This window comes from Lissotriton helveticus, chromosome 5_1, assembly GCF_964261635.1.
Source record: "Lissotriton helveticus chromosome 5_1, aLisHel1.1, whole genome shotgun sequence".
Taxonomy (NCBI): domain Eukaryota; kingdom Metazoa; phylum Chordata; class Amphibia; order Caudata; family Salamandridae; genus Lissotriton; species Lissotriton helveticus.
In genome coordinates this window covers 1,999,856,837-1,999,876,952 of record NC_136065.1, presented here as the reverse complement: position 1 = coordinate 1,999,876,952, position 20,116 = coordinate 1,999,856,837, and the positions used below count along the sequence as shown (strand labels likewise).

At 48.2% G+C, this 20,116-nt stretch overlaps 1 protein-coding gene and 1 pseudogene across 5 annotated transcripts in view; one reads left to right on the top strand and one right to left on the bottom strand.

The window, feature by feature from the left end:
- LOC144756156 (uncharacterized) overlaps positions 1 to 20,116 on the bottom strand; it is a 551,055-nt gene that overhangs the window by 90,860 nt on the left and 440,079 nt on the right. For 2 of the 4 annotated variants that reach the window (XR_013595085.1, XR_013595086.1), the window contains one exon: positions 6,965 to 7,094. The exons of the other annotated variants lie outside the window; for them this stretch is intronic. The gene's annotated coding sequence lies outside the window, so the exon portion shown is untranslated. The remainder of the gene's footprint in view (positions 1 to 6,964; positions 7,095 to 20,116) is intronic. 4 annotated transcript variants of the gene reach the window in all.
- The window catches only part of LOC144756157 (uncharacterized), a 337,832-nt pseudogene that overhangs the window by 223,238 nt on the left and 94,478 nt on the right, over positions 1 to 20,116 (top strand). Inside the window, exon 5 of the transcript XR_013595090.1 lies at positions 5,793 to 5,820. The product of XR_013595090.1 is annotated as an uncharacterized LOC144756157 (transcript). The remainder of the gene's footprint in view (positions 1 to 5,792; positions 5,821 to 20,116) is intronic.

Below are 20,116 nucleotides of genomic sequence, written 5' to 3'. Positions count from 1 at the left end.
CCTCCGTCTCTTCGGCGTCTTCCTTTTCCTGGGTGGTTGCCGCTCGGGGATGCCTGGAGAGGTAGTCGGCCGGGTTAGTCGCACCGGGCTTGAACTCCAGCTTGTAATCGTATTCTTGGAGTTGTAGAATCCACTTTTCGATTCTGGGGGAGGCTTGGAGACTGACCCTCGGAACAATGGGAGCAGAGGCTTTTGATCGGTGGAGACAGTGAACGGGTGTCCATGGACGTAGACATGGAAGTGCCTGCAGGCCCAGTGTATTGCGATGGCCTCTCTCTCAATTTGAGAGTACCGTTGTTCCGTTTCCGTCAGCGACCTGCTTGCGTAGGCTATGGGCGACCAGTCCTCACCTCCTCGGCTCTGTGTCAGAACCGCTCCTAGTCCGTACGGGCTGGCATCGACGGCTATATTCGTTGCTTTGGTGGGGTCAAAGTATGACAGGGTCGTGTTTGCTGACAGAGCCGCCTTAGTGTTCTGAAATGCCACTTCTTGCTCCTTTCCCCACTGCCAGGGGGTGGTGGATTTTGTGAGCTCTCTTAATGGTCTGGTGAGATTAGAAAGGTCGGGGATGAACCTCCCGCAAAAGTTCACCATCCCGAGGAAGCTCCGAACTTCTGACGTGTTGGTCGGTGCTGGGGCTGCTTGCACGTCTCTCACCTTTTCAGGGTCAGGGGCCACTCCTTTGTCGGAAAACGTATATCCAAAGAAGCTGATCGTGTTCTGTAGGAATTGACACTTCTCCCGGTGCAGAGTGAGTCCGGATTCCTTGATCCTTTGGAGTACGCTTCTGAGTCTCCGGTGATGTTCTTCCACGGTATCAGCATATATCAGCAGATCATCGCTGACGTTTAGGACTCCTGTGATCCCACTCAATACTTCTCGAATTGTATTTTGGAAGACTTCGGCAGCACTTGATATCCCGAAGTTGAGCCTTCGATAGCGCCGGAGTCCCACGTGGGTGGAGAAGGTGGTAATGTATCTGGAGTCCGGATGCAGGGGCAGCTTATGATATCCGGACCTTAGGTCCATCTTGGAGAACCATTTCGCTCCATTTAATTCTCCCAGGATGTCGTCGATGGTGGGGGTCAGGTGTCTTTCTCTTTTCACTGCTGCATTGGGCAGTCGCATGTCAACGCAGATGCGGACCTGTCCTGGCTGTTTAGGTTTCCGTGCCACCACAATCGGCGACACCCATGGGGTGGGCCCACTGACCTTCTCTATTATGCCCTGTTTTTCGAGGGTCTCCAGTTCCTCTTCCACCTTCTTCCGTAGGTGGAATGCTATCCGTCGATGGCGGAGGGCTACGGGCTGAATGGACCTGTCGATATGCAGAGACACTTCCTTTCCACGGAGGCATCCAATGCCTTTGAAGGCGTCCGCAAATTCCTCAAGGATCGTGTCCAGTTCTTCCTCTAGTACCGCCATGGCAAAGGATATCAGGTGAAGTTCTTCAGCCGTTTGGCCGCTGAGTAGCATCCCACTACCTTCTTTGGTAACGTAGACGGTAGATTGTATTTTCTTGTCTAAATGCTGTATTTCCGTTTGGAAGCACCCAATTAGCGGTATGGGCGTCTTTTGTCCATAGGCGAAAACTCTGAGCTTGGCTGCTTTCAGTGTCGGCTTGTCTCGCAGCTGGTTGTAGACGTTCGCCGCCATAAGTTCGATCGAGGCCCCTGTGTCGATGGTCGCTCTCACCTCTTGGTGTTGTATCACTATCCTGCACTTCGGGAGCCGCCGTTTTTTCCTCAGCGGCTGGTCAATGGCGAATACGTAGTGCACTGGATAGCTGTGAGCATCGTCGTCCATGTCTTCACTCTCTGGGTCCTCCCTTATGGCGTGAGCAGCTTCAGGTTTGGGCTTGGATGACCTACACACTGATGCGAAATGGTTCATGCGTCCGCATGAACCGCATTTTCTCCCGCGCGCTGGGCAGTCACGTGCCTTGTGTGGTGTGCCTCCACAGTATCCACATTCTGTCCGGCGTTCTGGCGGCCTTCCTCTCCCGGCAGGGCGTTGTTTTGGCCGTACCACGTTGACGTGTTCCGCTACGTGGACTTGCTCCGTCTTGATCGGTCTGTGGAGCGCCGCTTCCATGTGGGACGCTCTCGCACGGGATAACTCTTTAGAACGGCCTAGTTTCAGAATGTCCGCCAATGGTTTGCCGTCCTCTTGGAGGATTTTCTCTCTTAGGTCGGAAGAGTAGCAACCTTGAATGATCTGGCCGCGAATTTCCTCTTGCTCGTCGCGGAACCCGCACGTGCTCGCCAGTTCTTTCAGACGACCATGGAATGCGTCGAGGGATTCTTCCGCTTCCTGTCGCGCCTGCCTGAAGATGAAACGCTCATAGTCTTTGCTTTGCATTGGCTCAAAATGGGTATTGAGCGCGTTGAGGAGCGTAACATAGGTGTGGGGGGTGGCTTCTACCAGAGTCTTGTAAATTCAATAGATATCCTTCCCACCAAGATGCAGGAGGAGCGCCCTGCGCTTCTCTCTCGCCGTACCCGCCCCTTCAAAGTAAAACTGCAGTCTTTCAACCCAGTCCTTCCATCTCGGGGCCAGGGACGTCGGTGCACCGTCGACGGTGAAAGGTTCAATAGGCGGAATGGACGCCATGGTGGAGGGAGATTCTGCCCCCTGCAGCTTTGGGTACACAGGTGTGGACAATTTCGGGCACCGTGCTCCTCCTCGCCCGGGGTCGGTGGATCACACCCACGGGGCGCGCCGCAGCTATTTGGCGTCAGCAGGGGCCAGGAATGAGGGGCCTCCTGGGCGTGCACTGTCCCCTTCGCCCTCCGGTGCAGGTGGTGCAGGGGGTAGGTGGCCCTGTTACGCACTGGGCGGTGCTGGTACCTTCCTTTGTGGCTCGCGCTCCTCAGGGCATCACACTGGGTCAGGCGCACTTCCTCACCCCTGATTACTAGGCTCCTCGGCGTGAATTGCCCCACGCACGACGGGGTGCTCGTCACTCCACGTGTGATTGGCAGCTGTGGCCCGTCCTGGCCGGGGACACCGAGGATCGGCGGCAGAGCGGGGCATGAAGTGCTTCAGAGGCACTGAATGGGCTCTCTAGGCCCTCGTCGCCATTGTCGGGCCCTGGGCTGTGGTGCGCAGCGCCATCAACGCTGCGCGAGGACAGAGGACCCAGGACACGCTTATTAGTTCTCCGCGTGGTCCGGACTAGCTCCGTGACCACGCCCTCTTTATTTATACATCACGCGGCCGTGATACGTCACAGCCGCGCCAACGCACGGCTACTTGCGTAAGAACTAGACTGCATATTTGCAGTCCTTGAACATTACAGCGGCGAGTGAGGGAGGCTGCTTTTTGCAATCTGAAATAAAGATAGCAAACGGCAAATGCTAGGTAAGAGGCCCATTACATCCCACAGATCTTAGATATATTATTGTGAGGCTAGGCTTAGCAGATATACACGTAACCCTGATAAGCTTTTTGTGATGTATCGTAGTTCCACTATGGAACATTGAGCGAGGGTAAAAGCGATATTCGAGAAGCCGATGGTTGGTGGGGCCAGCTGATGGATGGGGTGTTAATAAACAGTCTCCTTCTTAACAAAGAATTGCCTGGTGTGGACAAAGGTATTGGGCGTGATTGCATACCATGTTCATTTAGGGACAAAATACTCAAGACAATCGCCGATGGTATGCAGACAATAACCTACGTGTCCTTGGAAAGAGCTGGCGATAAATATTGTTGGCCCACTTCATGGGAACACCAGACACAATATTTAATTGTACTATTGGATTTGTATTCCAGGTGGGTTGAAGTGAGTTGTGTGCATGATATCTCTTCTCAAAGTGTGATCAAATTCGTGGATGAGGTGTTCAAATGAGAAAGTTACATGTTGTCGGACAATGGTCTGCATTTTGTTCATCGGAGATGGAGCAATATCTAAAAGGTAGTACTATTCACCATAAGAAATCATCTCTTTATCATCCTGAAACAAATGTGTCAATTGAGAGACTAAATAAAACTTTGAAAGAAGGGATACAGTTGGCAGGGTTGAGCAATATTAAGGGTGGGCGGAATTTGCGTAGTCGCATTATGCAAAATTCTGCGAAACAGTAAAAAATCTCAGGGAGCTTCTCAGAATTCCACAAACATGTGGAATTGCTTGTTCCGCCTGTTCGCGATGCATTTTTCCCAATTCGGGACGCTGTTTGCGTGCTCGTGGGGCCATAGCTTGTAAACTTACCCATCCGGTCGCTAATTGGCGCGGCCATCTTGTTTCACTTGTCCCGCCGCTCGCGATGCGTGTTTCCTGTTCGTGAACGCGGATGTCCAGTGGTGCGTCCGAATGACGTGTTCGCGATCACACACTCTCGCGAGATCGCGAGGCCGGACGTAAATGGATAGGAAAACTCATCACGAACGCAGGATCCCGGTAAGCCGCTCCCGCGTGCACAAACAGGCATTTTGAAAGTGCGAACAAGGAAAAAATTCCGCTACACCACGGATCGCAGACTTTTCAGCAAATCCGTGATTTACGCGGAAGTGCCAAAATTCCACAAATTCCGCGAGCGGAACCGAATTTACCACCCAGGGCTAAACAATATGGACTTGAGAAAAGAGTTAAAAAACAGAGTCACTGCATACAGAATGTTGCCTCATACCACCACTCTAAAGACTCCGTTTGAGTTGTCCAAAGAAAGAACTCCCAACACTAAACTTTGTCCTGGGTGGATAGTACTTGATAAGGGTGTGAAAGATAATGGGATCGTCCTGTGGCGAGAGAAGGAAATTCATTTTCAACAGAAAATAGTTATTTTGGTGCCCATAAATGTGCTAAGAAGGTTGAGCTTAGTTTGGGAGACAGAGTTAAGATCAAGGCACCTGTGGGCTGTCAAGACTGGTCAAAATTCACCAAGGTGAAAGAAGTGGTGAAATTATTCAGAAATGCAGTAAAAACTAATGGTGGAAGAATCTGTAATCACAGTTGTGGGTTTGTGTTCAAGGTGTAAATAAGAGCACAATGGAGGCTCGCTCATTCTCTGGTGCTCCGTCACAGTTGGGACACCCTGGGGTTAACAGGAGAAGCGATAGAATATGCAAAACAGCAGCATATCTTTTTTACTATTTTAGAAAGTAAATGACAATTCACAACAGTGTTTGTTTTTACTTTCTCCCTCTTGAGTTGGATCTTGCGTTTCTGAGATCAATTGTGTTTTTTATTATTGTTCTTGCTATTTTCATATGAACAAAGGGGTCTTGGGATTAACCAAAGTTATTGTTAAATATAAGAGGGGAAAAATGTGATGTATCGTAGTTCCACTATGGAACACGGAGCGCGGGTGAGAGCGAGATTCCGGTTGGTGCGGCCAGCCGTCGGATGGGGTGTTAATAAACAGTCTCCTACTTAACAAAGAATTGCCTGGTTTTGACCCTTTGTGCTTCATTACACTTTTCATTGTGTATGGTTTATTAGTAATGCTAATTACACAAAAAAGTTTTGCATGTTTTCTAGTTGCAGCACAGTTGCTTCATAATAGCGCACAACAGTTTCAATAAATATTGTAAACTGTTCTTATGACTCGTTTCTGTTTATTCTGGACATGCATAAGTGAGAGAACGAACAGTAATGACCTGCTACCATAGTTCCCTGAGGGTGAGGGGACTAGAGTGTTGTGTTCTTGGGTGCTAACTTACCTGTCACTCTGGGAAGGTTAGGAGGGTAAGTAGAGCACAATGGGCTAGTTTGGTTTGGAGTTCATGGGTACTGATGTAGTATGGAGATGCAGTCCCTGCATACTGATATTCTGTGATCCCAGGTATAGTTCTGGCCCAAACCAAAATTCCTACAGCATGGCGCCACCAACGTTTGGTCTGGTACTTATTCACGAGTCTCCCGAGTAGTGCTTGCGTGTGTCAATAATAGCCACTACATCTACTACTGAAGACATCCGTGATGTTCGGGATTAGTCCTAAGGAGTGTTTATGAAGTACCAAATTCTGTGGTTTTTATAAGTTTGAAACTTTTAAAGGATAACAATTTTTGTGTTGCACTTTATTCCCATTTCTGTTTACTTATGGCTGCACCTCCTGTTGCCATTCCTGTTAATTGCAGACATGCTATCCTTTCACATTTAATGCATCATGGACTTACTACTGCAGGTGGTGCATTTATCTTCGTGCTTGAATCTAATGATGTCTACCACTTTGAAGTCTTTTGCTCTTGGGTCTATTTTCCAGCTTTGGATGTTAATGTTAACACATTGTATGCCTATACTACACCTCCAGCACAAGCCCAATACAGACTGTATGCGCTCATGGAAATAACTTTGTTGTAACATTAAGTTGTCTCAGACATTCAGTCCCAAAGGCTGTGGTGTTGTGTAGTTCCTAGGACCCCCCCAGGACGTGCACATTTTGAATGACCTAAACTGAGGGCTTGGTGTGCAGACAGACTCTGAACACCCAGACAGGATGAGTCAACACCCCCACAGGATGAGTCAGCTGTTAGGCCAGCTCTTTGGTGCCACTACCACCCCCTGTATTCAGCAGTGGTGTGTGTAGTTTCTGGCAACCACCAAACATGACAACCCTGATTCCTCAGGTATCGTGGAAACAATATGGCATCATTCCCTCAGTCACTCGTGCATTCCTTTCTCAAAATACACATAGAATGATGATTGGAACCGTTTCAATAATTATTTATGGGTCAAGCGTCCGTCTAGCATAAAACATGTTAGCTGCAACAATCAAAAGACAGCAGCAGACAAATGTAATCGCTCGTACCAATATCGTAAAAAGTAGATACATTTCTACCATAGTGCTAATAAGATTAATAAAAACATATTATATAAAACAATAGTATTGACGTACTGCTACAATGCGTAGTCTAATTAAATGTACCTAGCCTAGGTATGTGGGTGAAGCCTGTGTATGTAAATGTCAGGATAGATCCTAATGGAGCCAAGAATCCCCCGGGGAAGTACTAACCCCTCACCTGATGGTTCTGAATGAAGGACCCCGTCTCTGCGTCGAGGGTGCACCTCGCAATGGATGTCAGGTCTCTGCCTGTCGAAGGTTAAGCCTGCAGAGTCTCAGTCCAGCCTGGAAGGAATTCTTCTCTCTTTCTGTAAGAGGGAGTGAGGGTCTTTTATTCCAAAGTGGTCACTCCAGGGTTTTTTCCATAATCGATATGTTATTAAAACATTCACTAATCCTTTGCTAATCCTTTTCTAAACAAAAACACTCATGCATAGCTGGCTGTTGGCCATGGCTGAAAATAAGTTGTGACCCTTATACAGAATAAATTTACCGTGCCTGGGGACATGTTTATGTATGTCAGGTACAGGGATTAAGGTAGAATACCAAGAGCCTGGTTGTCGAAGAGACAGAAGTAAGCTACTAGGTAAAAGGTCACCTGTGTTTAGGACCGGTATGCCGTTTCGATGGGACACAATGTATGTAATCGGTTTGTACATGATGGGGCTATCCTAAAGAACATGACACCCACTCCTTATCAAAAGTTCAACAAAGTCAACTTAGGTAAAAGATAGCAAAGCCTAAAAAAATAATAATTGTGTACATAAAAATATACGAAAAAGCTCCTAAAAAAAATCTTTAAAAATGTCGATAAAAGCAAGGTCTGTAGTTAAAGCAATCTTCCCTAAAAAGCGTTCATATAAAGGTCCTTTATATGCTTGAATATATATTGTCATAATTTTTCTGAGCACCTTGAAAGCCACTATGTTTAGTTAGAGCAGAGAAGAAAAACAAAGTCAGTTTGACCTTCAATTTGGTACATGTTTAAAAAGTTGCCAAACGGTTCCCAGCACAGGAGATTAGGAATCCTGCGCTGAAGTCTCAACATCACTGAACATGTTATCCACAGGAGGCAGTACCTACAAAACCTCCAGTATGATATCACGTGAGCAGAGGTGGTCATCACTAGTTCACTAGTTCCCATGGCAGCCATCGGGGAAGAATTAGATGCCTGTGTGCCTGAGACCGATGCCTGCACATCCGTGGTGGAGCCGATTTCCATTCCAACAGGAGCTGAAGCATCCCCTGGAGACTCTAGGAACGCCATCATCAACACGGAAATACGCTGTGGACAACTGTGCACATGGGCCCGCAAAGGCGCCAGGAGCATGTCTATGTCCGGCGGTGCAACCGATGGAAATGTCATACAGAGGTCCAACGTGCGTCCGAATCTGCAAAATTACAATTGAGTTGTCTTTGCTCAGAATTTGTGGGACCATTTGTTCCCTCTTAGCCAGATTCTGATAGACATGGGGCATATTGTCTATTTTCAAACTGAGGCCATTCAGGACTGCTTTCTCAAAAGTGGCCACTTCTACCAGATTTAGATGAGATGGCGGGGTGGAAGTGGATTTCTTACTCAGATTAGCATTTGTGACAGACGTTTCTTTAGTCGCTGTTGTTCTGTCTGCAAAAAAAAAACTGGAGTCTTATCTTTTGAAAGAATTAAAACAATTCCTGGTGTATCTGGAAGGGGTCCTCAATGTAGGTTGGCACAAAACCGAGTCCTTGGTTCAACACTTGATATTCATCCTCCGTGCGAGTTTGTTGGCAGAGACTGACTTCTTTATCAGGCCTCGGCTCTGTCCTGGTTGTCCCATTGTCTTTCAAGGGGATGTTTGAGGGTTCCAATGTATGTGTCGTCTTCTTTGTCCCCTGGATAATCTGTGGCCTTGCCCCAAAAATGCTGGATTGTAGAAAGGAGGCGGTGCTAGGCTTAGGCAGACATACACTTAACCATGATAGGGCTTTTCATTGTGTATGGTTGATTAGTAATGCTAATTCCTCAACTAAATGTTGCATGTTTTCTACTTGCAGCACAGTTGCTTCATAATAGCGCACAATAGATTAAATAAATATTGTAAACTGTTCTTATGACTTGTTTCTGTTTATTATGGGCATGCATTAGTGAGAGAACCAACGTTGATGACCTGCTACCACGGTTTCCTGAGGGTACTAGAGTGTTGTGTTCTGGAGTACTAACTTACCTGTCACTCTGGGAAGGTTAGGAGGGCAGGTAGAGCACAATGAGCTAGTTTGGATTGGGGTTCATGGGTACTGATGTAGTATGGTGACTCAGTCCCTACATACTGACATTTTGTGACCCCAGAAATAGTTCTGTTCTAAAACAGAATTCCTGCAACACCTTTCTCTCCTCCCTCTCTTTTTCTTTCTTTCCACCATTTCTCTTTCCTCTCTGATTGCTTTCTCTCTACCTCCACACACGTTCCTTTCTCTTTCTCTCTCTTTGATTCCACCATCTCTCTCTCTCTCCTCTCTACCCTCCCTCTCTACCTCTCCTGTCCCTCCCTCTCTTTCCACCATTTCTCTCTACCGTCCTTCTCTATGCCTTCCTCCTCCCTCTCTTATTATCTCTGCTTCCACCCCCTCTCTCCTCCCTCTCTGATCGCTTTCTCTCTACCACCCCCTCGTCCCTCTCTCTGTTTCTATCCCTCTCTTTCTCTACCAGGGGCACCCCCTCCTCCCTCCCTCCCTCTCTCCCACCCTCCCTTCTTCCCTTGAAGCCCCCACCCACCTGCTGCAGTTCCCCTCCAGCAGTTGGGGAAGGATACCGAGGCACCAGGGCGACGTCCAATGGCCCCAGCCACAGGGGAAATGACCGGTGGAATAGTCCGCCCTGCTTGCTGCACCCCCTCCCCCACGCGGATAAGAAGAGGGTACTAATAAAGCATGAACAAGACCTGAGGGAGTCAGGGCACCTAGTACTAAACATAATTATCACAGATTATGTACAAGATATTCATTCAGTACAATACAGGGCTTTAAGTGGGCCGGGTGTCACAGGTGCTGAGCACCAGCAGTTTTTAGGTCTCGCGTGCGTTGCTGGGCACAGCTCTGCACCGCCTCCGCAAGAGATTTTGTAGGAGAGGATTTTCAGAAGAGGGCTTTAAGCCCCGCCCCTCGTTTCCATTGGCTGGCATCACCGTTTATGCTAAACGGTGGCCAGCCATTGGAAATGAGCTATCTATGTTTCCTACCTCTGGCTTTTTTGTGCCGGCCCACTTGGACTGGCTAGCCTGCTTTCCATCTGTTGTAAACGATTTCTTATCTTTATGGGGGCATGTGTTTAAACATGGCCCCATAAAGACAAGAGATCGCACGACATGGCGCTGTGTGTTAATTTTTACATAACGCTTTCACTTTAAAGTGAAAACGTGATGCAAAAATAAACAGCGGCCGCCTGGCGAGCGTTTCCTGTCAGTTTCCGGTACGTGTGCGTTTCATTTTCCTTGTTTCCAGGTTTGCCAAATGTAAAGAAGGAAGGATTTATGACCAAGATTCATGTTTCATTTCATATGGATTTCCCGTCTGCGTGCTGTGATTAATTCAGCCAGATTACCCTACATATACGAGCCGGGTGTATTCAGTTGATGGAGGTGAGAGAGACTTCAAGGGTTCATTGGTGGCAACTGCAAGGGTTGCAGCTGTAAACCAAAGTCACATGCCAACTGATTGAACGGGGTAAACAGGGAGCGACAACGTGTGACATTAGGGATGGAGGAGAAATTAACATGTTGAACAGTCAGCATGGGTGCGAAGAAGTCGGAGTTAATCCTGATAGACTGCTTATTGCCCATTTTGCCTCAAGGACCGTGTCCATTCATGCCACTGACCCCTTAATGTCTGCTCCAGGTTGAGGCTTGTCTTTTACCTTCTGGCAGTCTTGCACATTTGTAGGCAAAGGACTATGCCCTGTACAGATGCGCGCTCCTCCTTACATCTTTAGCAGTCGGTCTCCGCCGTCTTGTCCAGCCTGGTGTCTTCAGCGTGACTGTGATTTCTGCTGCCGATAATAACAGAGCTATGGCCTGCTGCCGAAGAAGACAGCGGCGCCATCTTTTATCTCTCAGCTCCCAATCATACCCTGGCAGCGAATGGCCCCGGCGCGCACATTAACAGTACCTGACAGTTCGAGCGCTGATTCTGCTGCTCTAAGATGGTTTGCAATTATTTTACCAAACCCAGGGGTGCATGTGCATGATTTTTAATCACTTCGGAGTCTGGTGTCTCACTATGAGCCTACCCGCAATTTACGGTCCTCTCAGACGGGACTACTTGTGGTGCCCAGAGTTAGGAAGGCACGGATGGGGGGGAGATCTTTCAGATACCTGGCTCCCAAGTGCTGGAATGTCTTGCCCCCAGACCTCCGTCTTGAGCCATCAGAGGCCCTGTTTAGGAAAAAATTAAAAACTTACCTTTTTAGCAGGTAGCTCCTCGGGGAGGGGGGGATGGCAACTGCTCACTTACCATAGCGCGGGGACACGCCTTCTGGCGTCACCAGGCGCTTTAAAAATGTCCAAATAAATAAAATTTGCTGTACTTGAGTTCCGATGGGTTACAACAAAGCGCTTTGACGCCTCGTCAGGGGTAGTAGGCACTATATAAATGCATTTACAATACAATAATGCTGTTACATAAATTATTTGCATACCATTTTCTCTCTCACCTCTTCTAACAATTCCTTTACATTTTGATGTCTCAAGTAATCTTTGCGTGTTAATGCGGTACTTGATCTGTTTTTTTCCTTAAGTTTACTTTCTCTTTTTTTGTATTATTCCTGCTTGTATTTCATTTTGTATGTTTGGCATTTTACGTTCTTGTGCAAATATTTGATTATTGATCATTGTTTGCTTATTATTGTTAAAAATGTAATAAAGAATTGAAATACCCCCACAAAAAAGCAGAGTGAGCTGTAGACCAGCTGCTCTTCATCAGCCTTCTTTTCTTCAGAGTTACCTTGAAGGGTTAAGCCCTACTACTACATGTTTTTGAAAGCGTGTAGAATTCTTGCCGGAAACGATAAATTGAAACCACATGTTGCTTCCAGAGAGCGGAAGCTCTGTACTCCAGAGCAAGCATCTGCATCTGGTGTCTGTGTTAGTGGTCAGCCCTGCAACGCAAATAAAGCCTGAAAGAGTCTCACAGGAGGAACTGGGGGCAGGGAGTGCCCCGGTTACTTACTGGTAATCTTCATTACTCCTAGTATAGTCTTCCTCACCCCATGATTAACAAAGTGAGCTTCAGCTCCACACCAGAACCCTTCAAAGCAAAAAGCTAGCCTCCCATGCCTCCCATCCCTTCCCAATATGGCCGGCCCAGTTCACCCATGACCCCTATAAGAGGCGGGCCAGCCCAACCCTTCAGCCTGAAACTACCAAGCAAAAACATGAAGCCGAAAGCCAGACAGGGAGGGAGGGACGGGAACTCATGTGGCGAGGAAGACTATACTCGGAGTAATGAAGATTACCGGTAAGTAACCAGGGCATTACCTCCTCGTTAGTCTTTCTCGCCACATGACTAACAAAGTGAGCACATACCAAAGCCAAGAGGCTTCATGAAAACTCACAAAAAACCAACGGACCAGAATGGGACGCCCACGAAAGAGGGCAAACCTAACAGACCAGACGAGTGGAAGAACCACCCAAGAGAGAGGCAACCACGAGCAGGACAGAAAGACACCGGAAGGGCCGAAAACCCAAACCCCGAGACATGAAGTGCCGCCAGATAATCTACCCAACCAAAGGACGAAGAAGGACAGAGAAAGCACAGAACCAGACCCCATGGGGTCAAAAGCAACAGCAAACAGGCCCCAGAACAGAAAGCAGCAAGCTGGACCAAACACACCAAGACCGCCCAAAGGACAGCCAAAAGTGAGAAGGGGGCAAAAGCCCAAACAGAGGATGCCGAAGAAACAGAGGGTATCCCCACCACAGCGACCAAACAAAAAGTCACAGCAGAAAGGAGACCCAGTCTGACAGAAACACAGGAACATCGCACGGTGAACCACCAACAGCGAGAGAGCCGAAACCCCCATAGGAACAGGGCTGCGGAACCAGACACAATCAAACAGACTGGTAGGAGCTGCAAGAACGGAGAGGAGCACACAAGGAACCCAGCACGCCAACCGAACAACCAAAACCACGAAGGGCACCACAACCCCATCCGCAAGGAAAGAAACAGGCGAGACACAGACCACAGGCGCACAAGAGACCCCCTGAAAGGGAGCGAGGCACCAAGGAGAGAACCCAGGCAGGCCCAAAGAAAAAAAGCCCCAGGAAGATGCCGCAAACGACACAGAAGAAACCTGGCCACCAAGGGAACCCAAACGGCCAACAGCGAGAAACTGAAAACCCAGAAGGCCGTCCATAGAGCCCGAAGAGCAGAAGGGACCAGGCCCAGGGCCCAGCCACTCAGAAGCGAAAGCCCACCAGGGGCCACCATGCCCAAGAACGCAAACAGAACCTGACAGGGAGGGGAACGGCACAAGGAGGAGTGAGACTGCCCGCCCAGGGGCCAAGTAAAACGTCCCAGCAATGTACCACAAGAAGGAAGCGAGCACCCAGGAGGCCATACAGCCAACCAACAACCAGGCCCGACCCAGCCGAACAAGGAAGAGCCGAAAGGAACAGGAGCCTGTAGGGAGGCAAGGCCACAGGCAGAAACACACCCAAGTCAAATATGACAGAAGAGCCGAGCGAACGAGCCCGAGCAACGTCAACACCAGGGAACAAGCCCAAGTCTGCAGGGTACAGCACCTAAAACTATACAGAGATGCATCCAAAACCAGGTACAAGGAAGAAAGGATGCAAAGTCAGCACAGGGAACGAAGGGCCCCGCCCAGGGAACGGGAGCCGGGCAAACTTCAGCTACCCCGGAACAAGTAAAGGCACCGTCCAAACACACATCCATGCTGAAGGGTTGGGCCGGCCCGCCTCTTATAGGGGTCATGGGTGAACTGGGTCGGCCATATTGGGAAGGGATGGGAGGCTAACTTTTTGCTTTGACAGGTTCTGGTGTGGAGCTGAAGCTCACTTTTTTAGTCATGTGGGGAGGAAGACTAGTGAGGAGGTAATGAGTATCATTGCTTCTGTCTGAAAGGCTGAGGAATCTGCCCGCTCAGCAAGAAGTTTGTCCCACTGGCTTGGATGTAGTATATGCCTTCATGCGATGTAACAGCTGTGACCCACCTAGGTTCGAAATGTTTCCAAAATATCTGAGTCTAAAAACAGCTTGACACTAGGTAGAGTACGAGTTATCCCCAAATTTTGGGCAGTTTGTTTGCTGTGTGGTATTTAATGCTGACGTGGCAAATTTCTTACACTCCTCCTCGAAGCGCTGTATGTTACCAGTACTGAGGTTTGTACAAATACTCTAAATGAAGACAACACGTGTACATTGTTTAAATCTACTTGATACAAAGCAATAAAGACCTATTTAAAACATGCTCACTTTCTTAGGCTGAACTGCGGGCACAAAACATACTTTATTCACAAAACATATTTTCCAGCTTCTCGTGATATGATTTTGTGAACGCATGAGTGTGTGATGTCTGGTAGTACTTCCAGCTACAGCACTGAGTTCTGCGCTTGGATAGCCAGAGCAACTACAACTCCCAGCGTCTCAAGCGGTTTTGAGCGCCGTAGCGCTGCCGCCAAAGCTCACAGCGCGCCAGTTACCCAGCGCCTCAAATACCTGACTGGGCTCCTGCGACGCAGGTCGTCTGTGCCCGTCAGAGGCCGGAGGTGGCTGGGCTGGGCCACCCCCCTTGGCAGACCCTACTGGCTCCAGCGAGGTGTAGAAGATAGTGGGTAAACCTTTCCTTACCTCTCGTATCCCCACGGACCTGGAGACATAGCCTCTGAGGCAGCAACCATTTGGCCCTGACACAGTGCTGTGTGACTGAGATGGTGATAGGCAATTATAGCACTGTTCTTCTTATGTTTTACTGAACTGGGCCATAAAGTAAGTAAAACTCTGGACTGCGAGGAGCCATGGCAAAATAGGGGACTGTTGTGTTGTGGACAGTGAGTAAAGGCATAAATTGTGTTGGCTGGTGTTTCCCTTCCGCTCACCCCTATGTTTAACTGGGTGTATGAACACAGAAACAGGTAGTGAAAAAATGGGGAAAAGGGTGGGTCCCAGTAGAAACAAAACTAGTTGTGCTCCTCCACCACCACAAACATCAATAGACAAAATGCTACAGAAGGCTATTGCGGTGGTCAATACTGAAATTGCGCTAACGGAGCGGAGGCTGTCACTCACTATAGATATATTTATTCAAACACTGGACCCAACCACACCAGTAATTACGTCCCAATCACTGCTGGCTGAACAAAGTAAGACGCCCACCCGGGACATCACACCAAAAAAGGTCTTGCAAAAGGGCAGACCTTGCACAACCGTCCCCAAAAATGGCAAACGCAAATTAACCCCTGAGGCCGGCCATAGGAAAAAAACTCTGCGGGGAGACCGTGGTCGATGATGAGAGGAGCACAGAGCAAGATCCCGAACAGGTTAGCCACCAACCTGCTAGTGAAGACACTCTCTAACCACCATGGGCATGTAATCTGATGGAGGCTTTACACAACAAAGTGAGGGCCACACTCAGAGTTGAACTAGCCCCTCTAATCATTAGATTAGATAAACTTGAGAAAGCGATGGCAGCAGGGGGTGTAGGATCTGCCGCACAACCTAACTTCATCGCCAGGAAAGTAAGGGGCGGGACTGAAAGTGGCTGTGATGGGGATACTCCATCTTTAATACACACAATAGGGGGAGAATGTACCATGGGGGGACCACCCACTACACGAGTCGGAGAGGCAGAGAGAGGTAGACATGAGAAGAGAAATAGTAATCCCAGCCAGGCCCAGAGAGTAGAGCGCATTTCCCCTGCCGCAAGATGCAGTGATAATCCCCACCCCCCAATCCTGGATGCCAATAGCAACAGGAGTAGGCAACCAGGGCATGTTTATCAAGTAGCTAGGAGTCCGTTTGATGAAACCCACCTACCCCATATAAATCTCCGCCCAGCATGCGCCCCATATGTTGTCATTCTGATAGGAACTCTGCCAATTGCACGTAATGCAAAAGAGACCCCACTTGAACTTAGAAATAAATGCCTGTTTTGGCTTGCAAGATTCAAATATTTCGAGCACGCCAGAGCAGGGGAAATTATAATGGTTCGAAGAGTAGGGTGAGTGGGAACCCGCAGGAAAAGTGACCATGGGGAGTGTGTTGTTATTAATTTCAAAAATCCCAACACTGTCAGAAATTTACTTCACACTCCGACTAACTACCAGAATGCCCCAACAGGTATCAGTCTCCGTTCCCTAGACTTCTTCTATCCCCAACAACATACAATGCTAACAGATAGTCCAGTGCCTATAACCCAAAAGATGGGCCCTGAGACCGTAAAGGAGAGCAGATGGGACCTGTACAACAGGCGCCCCCAATTTAACATCAGGGTGAATAACAGGTGTGAAGGTCTTGAGGAGGTGGACTGACTGGGGGAGGAGCATCAGGAAGGGGATAACCCCTCAATCCTGTGGCAGGCACATAGGAGAGCATTAGAGCTCAGTGGGTCTTGCTTGGCTGGGGGGAGTAGCACGGATAGTGCCTTGTGCTCTAGCTTACCACAAGTGACCATACAGTGAGGGATGGCTCTGGCTGCCCCACCTCTAGTAGTTCAGAGAGGCCCCAGTGGAGAACTAGGAGGGGCACCTGATAGCTCATGCCAATGATCTTTTGGCTCTATGTGCCACCAGCACTGAGGCACAGTGTAGAACATGAGCATAGGGTGATAGCATGCGGATCCTGTCCTGGAACCTGGCTGGACTCAAGAACAAAATACCCTGCCCAGACTGGGGACGTTTTGTGGATAACCATGATATCTGCATATTCTAAGAGACATGGGCCAGGGAAGAATATCAGAGAGTAGGCTTTGCTTCTTTTAACATTCTGGCTACCACAAAGGGGAGGGGAGACCGTCAGGCGGTCTAACCATCTGCGTGGGTACACATCTTGGCGTTAAAGTCGAGCAGATTTCATCTTCCACCAATGATGTCCAATGTGTTCTGATAACACTCTCCTCAAAGGTACAAATAGCCCTAATTAATTTCTACTCCAGACCTGTGAATAACAGACAGGAATCGGGTGCTATAGATCAGCTGGGATGTTTCATACCAACTTTGGACCCAGCAATTTTGTTGATCATAGGAGGCAATTTTAATTGCCAGTTCGAGCCTCTTATTGATCCATCCCTAGGTGTGCCCACAGAGGACGACCAGCATTGGTCAACACCCGACCCACAGATTACACCGATTAAAGCCTGGACACCACTGGTCATGCAACTCCACTCACTTACTTTAGCCCTATCACTGAGGGCTTGCAATGGGAGGACTAAATCTGACCGGCCGGGTCAGCTCACGTTCAATAGAGAGGGGTAGGCCTCCTTGCTTGACTATATCCTGGTCGAGACTAGAACGTGGGATAGGGTCCTCGACTTTTACGTCCACCAGAGGTAGGATAGAGACCACAATGCCCTAATAATGACTCTGAAAATAGGGAGTATGGGCCTATAGAGAGCTCAATTCACTAACACTATCTAATAATAGGCAGAGAGTCAGACTGAGTCGTATCCAGCCATCCCTGCCTAAACTAGCCAACATATACTAGCTAGCACTCCCATTGCTAACTGAAATGTGGGAGGTAGGAAGAGATGAGTCTCAAGCAGGGTCACAGAAAAGGCCACTAAAAATTCATGAGCAGCTAACAGCAAAATTGTTTGATGCATTTTATCCGGTGACAAAACCAAGGGAAAATAATTGCCCCAAATGTCCCTGGTTTAAAGCAAGCTGTCGCAAAGCCAAACAAGATCTTTTAAATGCAGTGAAGGCAAAGGATAGGTCAGTAATCAAACAGCTTAGGGCGAGGTACAAGGGGATTACTCAAACAGAAAAGAAAAACTGGGAAGCGGAGAAGTGGGAAGCCCTTAGGATTGCCCTGAATGATAAAGACCTGAAATAATTTTGGGTAATAGTAAGTTCCGGGGATAGGGAAGGGCGACCTGCCCTAGAACCCAACATAGCGCCCGACGTTTGGGGAACACACTTTGGGGCACTGTATGATGAGCAGACTCTCCGAGGCCTTCCCAGGAGTTTCAACTGGAAGGGTTGTGGGAGATTACCCTGGTCGAAGTGGAGCATGCCATTATTAAATTGCATCCCAATAAAGCGCCAGGCCTTGACAAATTACCCGGGGATCTCTTCCGGATGGATCCCAAAATCTGGGTCCCCTACTTGTGTGCTCTGTTTAACGCCATCCTGAAGGGTATGGATCCCCCGGACACCGGGGGTGGGGCTGAGATAGTCCCAATACATTAAAAAGGTTGGCCTCTCCTACCCTCAAACTACAGGCCCATCAGTCTAATAGACACCACCCAAAAACTGATGGGACGGGTCCTTCTGGATCGAGTACAGGGTTGGATAGAGGAGAAGGAGATACTAAGTCCATATCAGGCCGGCTTCAGGGTGAGTACGTCAACCGTCGACCAGATATTTAGACTACAACTACTTTACTGGAAGACGGTGGGTATAGAGGGTGGCAGCCTCTATCTCATATTCGTCGACCTGAAGTCCGCCTTTGACTTAGTTCCCAGGGAAAAACTTTGGAAAGTACTACACGCCCTTAGGATTCCACTTTACCTCCTTGACATGTTAGTGAGGCTACACGCATGGAATTATGCACAAGTAAGATGTGGAAAATATGGGGAACTTTCTGCACGCTTCCCTGTCAAAAAGCGGGTACGTCCGGGATGTGTGCCCGCCCCCACCCTATTTTGTCTTTACATCAATGGGCACATCGAACATCTAAATAGTATTAAAGACAACAACGCACCAAGGCTAGTCTCAGGGAAGGTTCCCACGTTGATGTTCGCGGACGACACTCTGTTGGTGTCCAAAACACCAACGGGTATACAAAGCACCCTGGATGGTTTTGCGGAGTTTTGCAACTCGAGGGGCTTGGAGATCAATTTAACCAAGACCAAATTCATGATCTTCAACCCCCCCAAAACCACCCTCTCAAACCCCTCCTTAAATGGTACAGCCCTGGAAAGAGTGAGGACATTCGAGTACCTGGGCATTAGTTTAGTTTATTTGTTTAGCATAGTTATTTAAAACCATTGCTATACAGAATCCATATTAGCACAATTATCACATAAAAAAGACGAAACTGGAGAGATACACTGTCATTTTTCAAAAGGAAAAATCTCTGCATATAAAAACAGTCTTATTACTACCAATGTTAAGTTGCTTTTAAAATACAAGAAAAAAAATTAAGACAGGGGGTGCTAAACCAGCGGACTAAAAAAGTCAGTAATACGTTTTTGGATGGGAGGGGCAGGAAGCGCCGGAGCCGGGGAGGGTAATAAGAAGTTAGCCAAGAGTCTCACAAACTTTCCGACCCTGGCAAGCGCTTGAATGTCTGTAGAGGTAAAACACAGAGATGTAGCCTCCCAGCATGACCTGGTGCCCCATTTTAGAAATAGAGGTTTTAATAAATGCCTTCTGGGGGCATCCATGGCAGGGCAACAACACAAAAGGTGCGGCCATGATTCTTTATGGTATGAGCACAGTCTGCAGCCCCCCCCTCCTTTAAAGGGGCCCATCTGTGAGAGGCCGTTGAGCACAGGCCTAAGAGGCGCAAAAACATTATATTTATCCGAGCAACTGCGTTCAGATTAGCCAATAAGTAAAATTGCGGTACCCCAGGCTGATATGAAACATTCAGAGGAAGCAGTACAGCTGGAGTGTTTAGAGCCTTTAGGTCCATCCGATGGGAGATTAGTTTCACCTGCTTGTTGATGACTTTTTTCCACACTGAGTATGGGATTGTGTCTGAAGTTAGCAGGGAGCTGTCAATCTCTAATGATTTGATGGCCTTTGTAATCTGACGATTCCACGGATTTCCAGGGATGGTAAAGATCTCTTTTAGGCAGAATTTTAGGGTGGTATCTGCTGCTTTTAGTGACCTTATAAAATATTTCAAAGTGTCTGCCTCACAGTAGATGGATTGTCTTTGTAGGCCCAACTCCAGACGTAGTCTTGCCCTCTGAATGAATTTCGGGAGACGAAAGATTTTTTTGTAAATGGAAACTTGGGGGTGGTCAAGACTGGCAGAGCATGCACCGGGAAAGGCCTGATGCCCATAGTTTATGGCGGGGAGTAATGTGGCTTTAATCACTTTCAAGATCGGTTCTGCTGAAGGGCTGCTCAGAGACTGATTCAGTCGAGTCAGGGAGTATGATATT